General features: G+C 34.1%; 1 protein-coding gene across 1 annotated transcript in view; it reads left to right on the top strand.

Annotated features, from left to right (window-relative positions):
• The first annotated feature begins 5,215 nt into the window (after positions 1-5,215).
• LOC148956855 (uncharacterized) overlaps positions 5,216-14,681 on the top strand; it is a 59,058-nt gene continuing 49,592 nt past the window's right edge. Inside the window, exon 1 of the mRNA XM_089096582.1 lies at positions 5,216-5,277. The gene's annotated coding sequence lies outside the window, so the exon portion shown is untranslated. The remainder of the gene's footprint in view (positions 5,278-14,681) is intronic.

The raw sequence follows: 14,681 nt of genomic DNA, 5'->3' as shown, positions 1-14,681 counted from the left end.
TACCATTAGGAAGGAGTTTCAAACCTATTCATAACACCACAAGCGACGTTTTGACGTTTAATTAAAAAGAAAATAGCTAGTCTGTAGGATCAACATTATTTTTTCCAGATTTTTAATTCTCTCGTTTTAACGTATTAGCTCTTGATGCTTTACTTATTAAATTAGGTACAAGTCAACTTGTTTTCCAGCACTTTTCTCTGTTTCAGTAAGATCCACAAGTTCTTCAGATGAAGAGTTGAGTTCCACCAAATTTCTGTTTCGACAGTTGTAAATAAAGAAATTCAATTGTAAATATAGGAGTTGCAAGAGAAAATTCAAAGTCTCTAAAAGAAATGCTCTAGAAAAATAGTTGGCTTAAGATCCATTCTTAATGTTTTTGGCTGGGCATTGGTGGTAGTTAGTCCAGTGCTTAAGTTTCATAGGTGCCGGTACCATCTAACCAGCTAACCACGGTCTCTGAACAGAACTTTGATGGAACTTTAACTCATCATCTGAAGAACCTGTGGTTCTCACAGAGGCAGAGGAAGTTGTTAGAAAACAAATGGAGTTGTACCGAACTAATAGGCTAAAGTCGTCCTCAAATGAAAACCGATGCATTTCTTTTTTGAAAGATCGAAAAGAGCACATCATCCGAGTGCACCAATTTAAAATGAAAGAAAAGAAGAAATACAAAAAAAACAATCAGTAATATTCGTTATATTGGATGAATAATACTTTATTTACAATTTTATTTTCCGCAACATTCAGAATTTGTCATTTTTGTCATGCGTATAAAACATATAATGATGGTCCCAACTAGTGTCATCTAAAAACGCTATCAAACAAATTACAACATTATGAGATAAGAGTAAAATTTTTATTGACTTAGAATGTCAACAAATGCTGGCACAAGAGCTTATGCAGTTTTAGTCGGAGCTTTACATTTAATAGTGTTTTCTACAAGAAAAACTCAAAGAGGTTTTCGTGTCACGTAGAGATCTTTCCCTACTCTGTCTACAAGCTCTTATGCCTATTTTCTGGTTAGAGAACAATACCGATAGACTTATATAAATTTACTTAGCACACTATCCAATATTGTGAAAGTACATACCTCAGGGTAAACTGTTGCTGGGTCAGTTGACTTGTCTGAAGCTTCATCGTCTCCAAAAATACAACCTTGGCAGTATTATCATCACTGACATGTGGAACTATGGCCAAACCGAACCGAAATCAACAAATCACGAAAAAAAAGATCATGCCAAATAAATAGATCGGTGACACATCACCGTGCCTATGATACCAGCGGCGCGCCGGAGCGCTGCTAAAATGTGTTTTCCTCCAACGCATCTTTGCTCGGCAGCGTGCCACTGATAAGTCGGCGTGGCGATGGGGTCTGTTAATTGAGGTGTGTGGATATGTTAGTTTTATTTTTTCATGTATTTATCTCCACCCATATTGAATAAAAATGTGAGTCATTTGTTTTGGGTCACTTTTAAAATATAGGCAGAGATAATTCATCACGTGCATAATATGTTCTTCTCATAGATAACCTTCGTCTACTTCAAAAACTAAATTTAAATTTGGAAGCGTAAACACAGATGATAAAAATAGTGGAACTCGAAATATGTTGATTGCCTGAAGTCGAAAATCTTGATTTACAGTTTTATAGTTTAGATTCGGATGCTTACCTACAACTTGTATTAGCCAAACATGAAAATTTACTTGTGAATTGTAGGAGTATAGACATTGACTTCTGGCAGACATGGGTTTAGACATAGATTTTTGTTAGATATCCGTGCGAACGCCGCTTTAGTAAAAAGAATTCAAATTATAGTGGTTTCAATCCTCTGCTTATCAGCAAAAGCTGCTTAACTTTAGAAAATAAAAGGGCCTAGGATTATTCAGCTAACAATAATCCCCCACTAAAAAGCAAAATTACATTATTGCATACCTCTCATAAACCATAGTAATGCCGATTTCGCATCACCACTCTATACTTACGCTAAGTGGCTTACCCATTGGAGGGTAAGCAATTCAAATTATAGTGGTTTCAATCCTCTGCTTATCAGCAAAAGCTGCTTAACTTTAGAAAATAAAAGGGCCTAGGATTATTCAGCTAACAATAATCCCCCACTAAAAAGCAAAATTACATTATTGCATACCTCTCATAAACCATAGTAATGCCGATTTCGCATCACCACTCTATACTTACGCTAAGTGGCTTACCCATTGGAGCTTAGGTATATTACTTTCACATTGGAATTTTTTCCATCACAATTACGCATCCATAAGCTACGTGTCATAAGTCTTTGTAAGCATTATTCAGCTCTTAAAAGCCAAGATGAAGAAAGTTATTTGATTTATATTGTTGTCTAACAAAAAAAGGGTTCTGGAAAAGATAAGGAATCAGTATTTTGTTTTGGCTCTAGCAATGACCAAGACTTTGTTATTTTGGCTCTTGTCCTGGAAGAATTGGAGCAAAAAGTAAAAAACTGGACTAGCGTATGCTAGTAGTAACCTGTGTTGGCTAAGATGGATGACCATTGCCTTCACGAAGTCTATTTTTTAAGTGTTGTAAATCATCTATTTTCAATTAAAATTATTCAAGTCACTTTTGGTTTTCTGTGTCACTTACGTTACGGATATTAAGTTGAAATTGTTTCCAAATGGTAATCAGCTTACGTTATGGACCTTAAGTAAACGAATGTGAAAGGCCTACTTAGCCAACGTGAAATGGATTATAATATTCTATTTTACCTTAACCTCAAAAAGAAGATCTTCTGTGCCTCCAAAAGCACTCATGTTATTAAAAAGAATCTCCTGCCTTCCTTAAAACGTTTCTTCCTGTTTCAGTTGTGAAGAACACTTAAATACCACAGGATCTTATTATGCGAAAGATGAATTATATTTTAAAGTCACCCTTTTCAACTAATGTTGTAAATAATCTACAGAATGTAAAATTTAGGTTTCTGAAATCATCCGTCCGCAGAATGATTTTTTGGTTGATAATCCCGTGTTTCCAATAGTCTGTCAAAACATTTGAAAGAGACTACTTATTATACTTTTAGCCTTTTTAACATTTATGAAGACTATCAGGAGTCTGTTGCAGCACTCATAATAAACCAGTCTCCGGGTGCTTAGTCTGCTAATGTTGTGCTCTTCCCTTTCATGATTGCCTCCAGAGCCTTATGATCGGGATTCCTGGTGGTTCTGGTTAATCTGTTGGAACGGGGTAAATGGTGTGACTCTGTAAGCTCAGCCAGAGTTAACCCAGCTCTAAATGGGTACTCGGAGAAACTTGAGGAAAAAAAGGGAACCGTCGATTGATTTAATCCCAGCCATGCATTGTACTCTCGGCCCAACGCATTGAATCAGAAAATTGGGGATGGTTTAGTGAAGGTTTTTTTGAAGTATTTGGCCCAGCTCCTCCTTGTGTCTTAAGAGCCTATAAGCAAGCCAAAATTTTCAGTCTTTACTGGGATGCTATTGACTCGTTTATTTCTAATGATCTGGCTTGTAATTTATATGAATATATGCTTTGGTTAATCAAAGCAGCTTCATGTGCGTTCTCCACTTGAACATAAGAAAAGTGGTGCTTGTCTTCATACAAACTTTGTTCCCTAAGGTTATCAATTTGTCTGCAAGTTTTCTGTTTTTAAAGGTCATTTTTGTATCTTGACGAATGAAGTTATAATTTAGCGATATTCCCTTTTTTCTATGAGCTCCTAACTGTATACAGATAGCCTTTGGTTATTCCCTTTTGGCATTACTTAAGAATTATGCGTGCTCAATCGTCATATCGGTTCATTATTATTCCCGCGTAATTATGAGGTAATCTTGATTATTTATAAAATGTATTATAGTTGTTGTTCAGTTCAGGAGCGAACTCGTAGTCATCCTAACTTGGATTGTGTTTAAATCATATTAAGGTTAAGAAATAGATACCCTTTTTTGTTTCTTCTCAAATCAAGGGAAAGTTTGTAAATATAGATTGTGGGTGAATTCAGCGCAAACAACACACAAACCTTTATGCATACTAACCAATGGTCTGCGTAGTGCAGGTACCGATTACCGATTCATCTTCGTTTCGATCCAGGAACTCTTAACTTGTCGTGTCTATCAAATGTTTGTGGAGAATTCCAAATGATTACGTGTGAATCACAAGGGATAAAACAAATTTTATATTGCAGAATGCTATTAACCATCCCATGTACAGTTTAATAAAATTCTTTGAAAACCATTTCTCTGAGGCTTGTAAAAGAATAGCAGATTAATAAAAAGAGTTTTGCTTAATGTCTACTGAAATTGAAATGGACATCAACTGTTGAAATTTAGCTTTTTTTACAGGTTTGATAGTTGTTTGGAAATTACTTAAGTCTAATAACACATTTACTCATAGCTGCTACTATTAACAAGTCACTGCAGAACCAAGCCACATGAATCCAAAACAACTTCGCACGATCCTCCTCTACTAAATTTTTTCAAAATTTCATTATTTACTCCCTTCCAAAACAGTATCAATTTGTTTAAAATCTTTTTTTGTGACCTCTCTCATTCCTATTACGAGACAACCTGCTTTTTTAAAGCCCTAGACAGATGACTGAAAAAATTATCTTTGGTAAACTGTCAAGCTTTATCTGCAAAATATTTCCTAGGCATAGCCATTCTTAACTTTTCAGTTCATCAACCATTGTGCTTAATAGGCTAATTTGTACTTAAATAACGCTCTAAACATATCAGGTTCATTAAATTTGGCAATGTTATTGCAAACTATTGAATTGGAAATGTGTTTTAGGTATTCCATAGGGCAGACGTGTTTGCCCTTTTGTACTTTGAATTTTGACAATTAATTAGAAAATACGAAAAGATGGTATAATAAATGGCTTTAGCCAGATTTCTGAGTTCTGCCAACAGAACAGGGAAAAGAGATATTGAGAACACACACATATTCACTACAATACTTTTTTCAATACAATAAGCCTCGATTAGTTTTCTACCAGGGTCAAGAATAAAAAAAATCAATGAAAACTTCGATGAATTCATGAATGAAAGCTTTGAAACTTGAAACTATTGGCTTTCTGAATAAAAAAAAGCCCATGAAAGTTATCTTATAAAGAAACAAATTGCTTTCATAGAGCCTTTTAACCACCCAAATTGTATGTTCAGGTATCTTTCTAATGTTTTTAACCCTTCGTTTCGGCAGTCTTGATGTTTGTAGAGTTATAATTTGAAATGCAAAAGCGTCACTTTTTCTATTATTTGCAGTTTAGTTTGTTTTAATTTTATTTGGGTTTATTGGTATGTTTTACGTGTGATGCTGGTAAATTGTTCCAACTAGTAGTAAATTTAGTTGGGTCAAAATATACGAAATCATATTATTGAGTTAGGACTAAAGTGAATACACCATTCGATGCTTTTTTCTATGCTGATTACGAATATAACAAGCATTTCTTTTAGAAATGAATTTCAGCCCCCCTTCTATAAATGCCAATTCAGGGTTAAGTTGGGCTGGGTTAGGTTAGGTATAGCCTATATAGGGGGGGGGGGGGGGCTGAAAATAAATTCCAAAATAAATGATTATTATATTAGTAAACAGCATAAAAAAAGGCAGTAAAATTCTACTTTAGCTACTTTTGGCTATCTTGGAGAGCAGTTGGGTTAGGAAAATGAAACTTTAAGGGATGGATGTACATGCTAAGGTTTGTCCCGGGAAGGTACTTTGAAGTACCTACCTCCACTCAGCCCGCCCTCTATATAATGGTAAATTACTGCACATTACTAGTTGTTTTTAACTCATATTTCATCCTATATTACTATCATAAATATGAATCACTGCTTACCTTACACAACTTCTGCTTTTAACCTTGTTCATTAAAATATATTCCAAAATCCTATTTAAATCCTAAGCCATTTAATTTTCAACCCATGCTGACTTTCTTTATGGTATATGAAACCAGGTTTGTTGTGATGTCACACTTGCGTTATCAGGCACCCTTACCCTTAAGGGTAGCAGGCATATGCCAAACAACTCTGTTGATAAGACCATTTAAACTGTATTAATTAGGGAAAGGATTTCACAAGAGAGATCAGTAAAAATAACCTAATCCTTTTTAGAGGATAAATTATGTCATAGGAAGATGTTTTTGAAATTTCCCTTCCACCCAATCTTAAAAGTTTCTAAAATTCTGCTTTAGAAGCTTTTAAAATATTTCTAAAGTACCAAAAGATAGAGTACTAAAAACATCAGAATTGACTTCAGAGGACACGTTATATCACAGGAAGAGGTTTTTGAAATCACCCTTCCCCCCAAACTCAAAATTTTCTAAAATTCTACTTTAGAAGCTTTTAAAATATTTCTAAAGTACTAAAAGATACAGTGCTAAAAACATCAGAATTGACTTCAGAGGACACATTATATCACGGGAAGATGTTTTTAAAACCCCCCTTCCCCCCAATCTCAAAATTTTCTAAAATTCTGCTTTAGGAGCTTTTTAAATATTTCTAAAGCGCTAAGACATAGAGTGCTAAAAACATCAGAATCAACTTCAGAGGACACATTATATCATGGGAAGATGTTTTTGAAATCCACCCTCCCCCAAAACTCAAAATTTTTCAAAATTCTACTTTAGAAGCTTTTAAAATATTTTAAATATTTCTAAAGCGCTACAACATAGAGAGCTAAGGACATCATAATCTACTTCAGAGAACAATTTATGTTATGTGAAGATGTTTTTGAAATCACCCTTCCCCCCAAACATAAAATTTTCAAAAATTCTACTGTATTATATCTTAAAATATTTATAAAGTAATACAACATAGATTGCTAAAACCATCATAATCTTCTTCAGGGAACTCGTTGTATCACGGGACTATGTTTTTGACCTCTCCCAGCGGCCTAAGCTCAACAATTTTGAAAATTCTACTTTCGAAGCTTTTAAAATATTTTAAATATTTCTAAAGCGCTACGACATAGAGTGCTAAAAACATCAGAATCGACTTCAGAGGACACGTTATATCACGGGAAGAGGTTTTTAAAATTCCCCTTCCCCCCAAACTCAAAATTTTCTAAAATTCTACTTTAGGAGCTTTTTAAATATTTCTAAAGCGCTAAAACATAGAGTGCTACGGGAAGAGGTTTTGAAAATCCTCCTTAAAGGAGGATTTTCACAGCACTCTACAGGAAGAGGTTTTGAAAATCCTCCTTCCCCCCAAACTCAAAAGTTTCCAAAATTCTACTTTAGAAGGTTTTTTAAATAGATCTAAAGCGCTAAGACCGAGAGCGCTACAAATATCAGAATCGACTTCAGAGGATAAATTATGTTATGGGAAGATGTTTTTGAAATCCCCCTTCCCCCCAAACTCAAAATTTTTTAAAAATATTATTTCGAAGCTTTTTTAAATAGTTCTAAAGCGCTAAGACATAGAGCGCTACAAACATCAGAATCAACTTTAGAGGACAAATTATGTTATGGGAAGATGTTTTTGAAATCCCCCTTCCCTCCAAACTCAAAATTTTTCAAAATTCTACATTAGAAGCCTTTTAATTATTTCTAAAGCGCTAAGACATAGAGTACTAAAAACATCAGAATCAACTTCAGAGGACACGTTATATCACGGGAAGAGGTTTTTAAAATCCCCCTTCCCCCCAAACTCAAAATTTTCCAAAATTCTATTTTAGAAGCTTTTTAAATATTTCTAAAGCACTAATAGATAGAGTGCTAAAAACATCAGAATCGACTTCAGAGGACATGTTATATCACGGGAAGAGGTTTTGAAAATCCCCCTTCCTCCCAAACTCAAAAATTTTCAAAATTTTACTTTAGAAGCTTTTTTAAATATTTCTAAAGCACTAATAGATAGAGCTCTACAAGTTTCAGAATCTACTTCAGAGGACACGTTATATCACAGGAAGAGGGTTTTAAAATCCCCCTTCTCCCCTAACTCAAAATTTTCCAAAATTTTCTTTTAAAAGCTTTTTAAATATTTCTAAAGCACTAATAGAAAGAGTGCTAAAAACATCAGAATCAACTTCAGAGGACACGTTATATCACGGGAAGAGGGTTTTAAAATCCCCCGTCCCCCCAATCTCAAAATTTTCCAAAATTCTGCTTTAGAAGCTTTCTAAATATTTCTAAAGCATTAATAGATAGAGTGCTAAAAACATCAGAATCCACTTCAGAGGACACGTTATATCACGGGAAGAGGTTTTTAAAATCCCCCTTCCCCCCAAACTCAAAATTTTCCAAAATTCTACTTTAGAAGCTTTTTTAAATATTTCTAAAGCACTAATAGATAGAGCGCTACAAGTTTCAGAATCGACTTCAGAGGACACGTTATATCACGGGAAGAGGGTTTTAAATCCCCCTTCCCCCAAACTCAAAATTTTCCAAAATTCTACTTTAGAAGCTTTTTTAAATATTTCTAAAGCGCTAAGACATAGAGTACTAAAAACATCAGAATCGACTTCAGAGGACACGTTATATCACGGGAAGAGGTTTTTAAAACCCCCTTCCCCCAATCTCAAAATTTTCTAAAATTCTGCTTTAGGAGCTTTTTAAATATTTCTAAAACACTAATACATAGAGTGCTAAAAACATCAGAATCGACTTCAGAGGACACGTTATATCACGGGAAGAGGTTTTTGAAATCACCCTTCCCCCCAAACTAAAAATTTTCTAAAATTCTACTTTAGAAGCTTTTAAAATATTTCTAAAGTACTAAAAGATACAGTGCTAAAAACATCAGAATCGACTTCAGAGAACACTTTATATCATGGGAAGATGTTTTTGAAATCCCCCCTCCCCCCAAACTCAAAATTTTACAAAATTCTACTTTAGAAGCTTTTAAAATATTTTAAATATTTCTAAAGCTCTACTACATAGAGAGCTACAGACATCAGAATCTACTTTAGAGGACAAATTATTTCATGGGAAGATGTTTTTGAAATCTCCCTTCCACCCAAACTCAAAATTTTCCAAAATTCTACTTTAGAAGCTTTTTTAATATTTCTAAAGCGCTAAGACATAGAGTGCTAAAAACATCAGAATCGACATCAGAGGACACGTTATATCACGGGAAGAGGTTTTTAAAATCCCCCTTCACCCCAAACTCAAAATTTTCTAAAATTCTTCTTTAGGAGATTTTTAAATATTTCTAAAGCTATAATAGATAGAGCTCTAAACACATCAGAATCGACTTCAGAGGACACGTTATATCACGGGAAGAGGTTTTTAAAATCCCCCTTCACCCCAATCTCAAAATTTTCTAAAATTCTACTTTAGGAGCTTTTTAAATATTTCTAAAGCGCTAAAACATAGAGTGCTACGGGAAGAGGTTTTGAAAATCTTCCTTCCCCCCAAACTCAAAATTTTCCAAAATTCTACTTTAGAAGTTTTTTTAAATATTTCTAAAGCGCTAAGACATAGAGCGCTACAAATATCGGAATCGACTTCAGAGGACAATTTATGTGATGGGAAGAGGTTTTTCAAATCCCTCTTCCCCCCAAACTCAAAATTTTCCAAAATTTTATTTTAGAAGCTTTTAAAATATTTCTAAAGCACTACTAGATAGAGTGCTAAAAACATCAGAATCGACTTCAGAAGACATGTTATATCACGGGAAAAGTTATTTAAAATCCCCTTTCCCCCCAAACTCAATATTTTCCAAATTTTTACTTTAGAAGATTTTAAAATATTTCTAAAGCACTAAGAGATAGAGTGCTAAAAACATCAGAATCGACTTCAGAGGACACGTTATATCACGGGAAGAGGTTTTTGAAATCACCCTTCCCCCCAAACTCAAAATTTTCCAAAATGCTACTTTAGAAGCTTTTAAAATATTTCTAAAGCAATAATAGATAGAGTGCTAAAAACATCAGAATCGATGAGAATATTTACATCTGTTAAGAAGTAACTATTTCAAATGCAGGAAAAAACCGTACTGAGTTGACCTATCTTTCCAATATATTTATAACCCAATTCACTGTTATCTTTGTTCGACTATTCCCGCTATTTAACAATGAAACAATTAATTAAAGCCGCAATAGATATTAGAAGTTACAGCTTCAGTCTTTAAATGACAATTATTGAGATATGTCTTGCAATTTTTGTGAAATAAATTTCTGTGGTGGTATCGTTCAATTTTCTACTGTTGAGGCAGTCTTAGAGTTGTATTATAACCATGGCATGTTATTGAGAAGCAGGAATTGTGATATTTGTGGCCAGATTTGCGTAAAATATAGAAAATCGTTCCGTTGCCAGAAGTCTAGGCTTATACCTATCCGAGGTGGCCGTGAATATTCTCAGGTAAAGTGTAATTTTTCAAAATTGATCTATGACAAAACATGGATGGCTCGTTCATACCTTTCTGAGCTAGAAAATTTCCGTTTTTTGATGATTTGGCTTCAAATACCGCCTCCAAGGGAGGATTTCATGATCAACAATGTTACTTGTTGTAAACAAACCTTTGTGGATTGGAGCCAGTTCTGCAGAGAGGTTTGTATATACATATGTCATTCAAACTTCGCTCCTTTGGGAGGAGAAGGAGTCATTGTTGAGATAGATGAAGCCCATTTTGGGAAGCGTAAATATAATAGTGGTCGGATTGTCAAGGGTAAATGGGTATTTGGTGGAATAGAGCAAGGAACTGGTAATTCATTCATGGTTTCTGTGCCGGATAGAAGTAGTGCCATGTTGTTGGGAATTATTTAAAAGCGAATCCTGCCAGGGACAACAATTATCAGCAACTGTTGGAGGGCCTATGATTGCCTGGCTAGCCAGGGCTATCAGCATTTACGCGTCAACCACAGTATAAATTTTGTTGAGCCTGCAACAGGTGCTCACACACAAAACATCGAAAGACACTGGCGTGACGTTCAAGACAATATACCCAGATATGGCAGAAGAGAAGAACATATGGAAGGATATCTGGCAGAGCACTATTTAAAAAAAAAATATTCAATCTCCTCGAGAATGCACCATTTCATGAAATATATATCGGAGCTTTATAACCCCAACTAATTTGTTTTTTATGGGTATTATTTACTAATTAATGTTTAAAACGTTGTAACAGAAAATTTGACAATTTACAGTATCTAACCCCATTTGTTCTTAAAGCAATTCAAATGTTTTTGTCCAAATAGTTTAGTGTAGCAATCTTCATTCTTGAAGCTACGAGACGTTATTAAAGTGTAAATAGGGAGAGGGAGAGAGGGGGCAGAAGTAAATATTTGACTATAGGTTATTCGGTACTTGTGCATTATAAATAATCCACAACTATACACTAAATAAGTTTATTTTGGTTACTTTTAATGAAATAAAATTTAATATGTTGAATTTATTATAGTTTAGAAACATATTTTTTATATTTATGTGCACATTAGGGGGTGGGGGGTAAATCATAGCTTATATTAAATACATAACCTAACCCAGGTACCTTTTTCCCTCCCTAAACCCAAAAAAACAACAGTTTAAATATTGTAAACACAATAAGAAATCACGCTTTGCGATCCATTTGTCTACAAATACCCGTTTGTCTGGTTTCCTTGTACAGTCTATAGTGGTGGGTTATTTATAATGCACAAGTACCAAATAATCTATATTCGTTTTGATTATATTTTTTGGAAACTCCTTAACATTTTGAGTTGAGTAACCACATAAAACATATTCAAATAGCTTAATATGTTGAAAAATTTTGCTTTTCTTTTTTACATCCGCGATTTAAAATATGTAAAAAATGTTGGAAATTATATAGAAATTTTCTTTCGAGAGTGCAAAGGTTAGTTGAAAGGAGGTTTGATAGCTGGGGGAGGGGGTGGGTGGGGGCGGTGGTCAGCAACCTGCTCGCGGTGCCCCTGCTTATACTAATCTAAGCTGACCATTTCGTTGCAACGTGTTGCACCGGAATAATACTCTAAAATCTGGTTGATAAATTGCCAGTCTAAAAATTTGTCTAAGTTTCGTAAAAGGGAAACAACCCCTAAAAGTAAAAGATTTTAATAAAACTCATACCATCAAATTTGTGGTTCTTGGCAAATACCCGCCGGAAAATCCCCCCGGAAAATACCTCCCCGCAGAAAATACCCCCCCCTCCCTACGGGAAATACCCTCACGGAAAATCCCCCTCCCCCCAAAAAAATACCCCCGTGGAAAATAAGGCTTTTCAAATTTCAAATTATCAACCAGATGTTAGAGTATGAAGGGGGAATGGGATGACTGGTAAGGGGGATTTCTAAAACTTTGAGTAACCTTTAAAAATTTGTGAGTTATAGCAACGGAACCTTGCAAAATAGATCTTCTGTTTAAATGAAGTACAACAAAATTGTTTTCAGCTTCAAAATTTTTCTCAATCCCAACTTATAAGGTTTTAAATATATGCAAACACATTTCCTAAATTTTGGAAATAAAACATTGATATGGCTTAAAATTCTACTCAAATAACTGAAATTGCATTTTCAGAACTAAAGCCAGAGAAAAAGAAACGGATAACTGAAAATTAAGGTAAAATGTTGTTTTGTCAAAATTTCAATGGGTAATGAGTATTTCAAAAACATCTTCCCATGACATGAAAAATATCTTCCCGTAACATAAATTGTCCTCTAAAGTCGATTCTGATGTTTGTAGTACTCTATGTCTTAGCGCTTTACAAATATTTAAAAAGCTGCTAAAGTAGAATTTTGGAAAATTTTGAGTTTGGGGGGAAGGGGGATTTTTAAAACCTCTTCCCGTGATATAACGTGTCCTCTGAAGTTGATTCTGATGTTTTTAGCTCTCTATCTATTAGTGCTTTAGAAATATTTAAAAATCTTTTAAAATAAAATTTTGGAAAATTTTGAGTTTGGGGGAAAGGGGGATTTCAAAAACATCTTCCCATGACACAAATTGTCTTCTAAAGTCGATTCTGATGTTTGTAGCGTTATATGTCTTAGCGCTTTAGAAATATTTAAAAAAGCATCTGAAGTAAAATTTTGGAAAATTTTGAGTTTGGGGGGAAGGGGGATTTCAAAAACATCTTCCCATGACATGAATTGTCCTGTACAGTCGATTCTGATGTTTGTAGCGTTCTATGTCTTAGCAATTTAGAAATATTTAAAAAAGCTTCTGAAGTAGAATTTTGGAAAATTTAGAGTTTGGGGGGAAGGGGGATTTAAAAAACATCTTCCCATGACATAAATTGTCTTCTAAAGTTGATTATGATGTTTGTAACGCTCTATGTCTTATCGCTTTAGAAATATTTAAACTATTTTCTAAATTTACAATTTTGGAAAATTTTGAGTTTGGGGGGAAGGGGGATATCAAAAACATCTTCCCATGACAGAAATTGCCAAGTTGATTCTGATGTTTGTAACGCTCTATGTCTTAGCGCTTTAGAAATATTTAAACAAGTTTCTAAAGTAACAATTTTGGAAAATTTTGAGTTTGGGGGGAAGGGGGATTTCAAAAACATCTTCCCATGACATAAATTGTCATCTAAAGTTGATTATGATGTTTGTAACGCTCTATGTCTTAGCGCTTTAGAAAAATTTAAACAAGTTTCTAAAGTAACAATTTTGGAAAATTTTTGAGTTTGGGGGGAAGGGGGATTTTAAAACCCTCTTCCCGTGATATAATGTGTCCTCTGAAGTCGATTCTGAAACTTGTAGCGCTCTATCTATTAGTGCTTTATAAATATTTAAAAAAGCTTCTAAAGTAAAATTTTGGAAATTTTTGAGTTTGGGGAGAAGGGGGATTTTAAAAACCTCTTCCCGTGATATAACGTGTCCTCTGAAGTTGATTCTGATGTTTTTAGCACTCTATCTATTAATGCTTTAGAAATATTTAAAAAGCTTCTAAAGTAGAATTTTGGAAAATTTTGAATTTGGGGGGAAGGGGGATTTTTAAAAACATCTTCCCGTGATATAACGTGTCCTCTGAAGTCGATTCTGATGTTTTTAGCACTCTATCTATTAGTGATTTAGAAATATTTAAAAAGTTTTTAAAATAAAATTTTTGAAAATTTTGAGTTAGGGGGAAGGGGGATTTTAAAAACCTCTTCCCGTGATATAATGTGTCCTCTGAAGTCGATTCTGAAATTTGTAGCGCTCTATCTATTAGTGCTATAGATATATTTAAAAAAGCTTCTAAAGTAAAATTTTGGAAATTTTGAGTTTGGGGGGAAGGGGGATTTTAAATACCTCGTTCTGCTATATAACGTGTCCTCTGAAGTTAATTCTGTTGATTTTAGCACTCTATCTATTAGTGCTTTAGAAATATTTAAAAACCTTCTAAAGTAGAATTTTTGAAAATTTTTATTTTGGGGGGACGGGGGATTTCAAAAACATCTTCCCTTCACAAAATTTGTCCTCTTAAGTCGATTCTGTTCTTTGTAGAGCTCTATCTATTAGTGCTTTAGAAATATTTAAAAGGCTTCTAAAGTAGAATTTTGGAAAATTTTGAGTTTGGGGGGAAGGGAGACTTCAAAAACATCTTCCCATGACATAAATTGTCCTCTAAAGTTGATTCTGATGTCTGTAGCGCTCTATGTTGTAGCGCTTTAGAAATATTAAAAATATTTTAAAAGCTACTAAAGTAGAATTTTGAACAATTTTGAGTTTGGGGGGAGGGGGGATTTCAACAACATCTTCCCATGATATAAAGTGTTCTCTGAAGTCGATTCTGTTGTTTTTAGCACTTTATCTCTTAGTACTTTAGAAATATTTAAAAAGC

This window comes from Artemia sp. Qi Xiang Cuo, chromosome 1 (assembly GCF_049724085.1).
Source record: "Artemia sp. Qi Xiang Cuo chromosome 1, ASM4972408v1, whole genome shotgun sequence".
NCBI lineage: Eukaryota > Metazoa > Arthropoda > Branchiopoda > Anostraca > Artemiidae > Artemia > Artemia sp. Qi Xiang Cuo.
The sequence above is the reverse complement of the archived record's forward strand: the minus strand, read 5'-3'. Positions and strand labels throughout refer to the sequence as shown.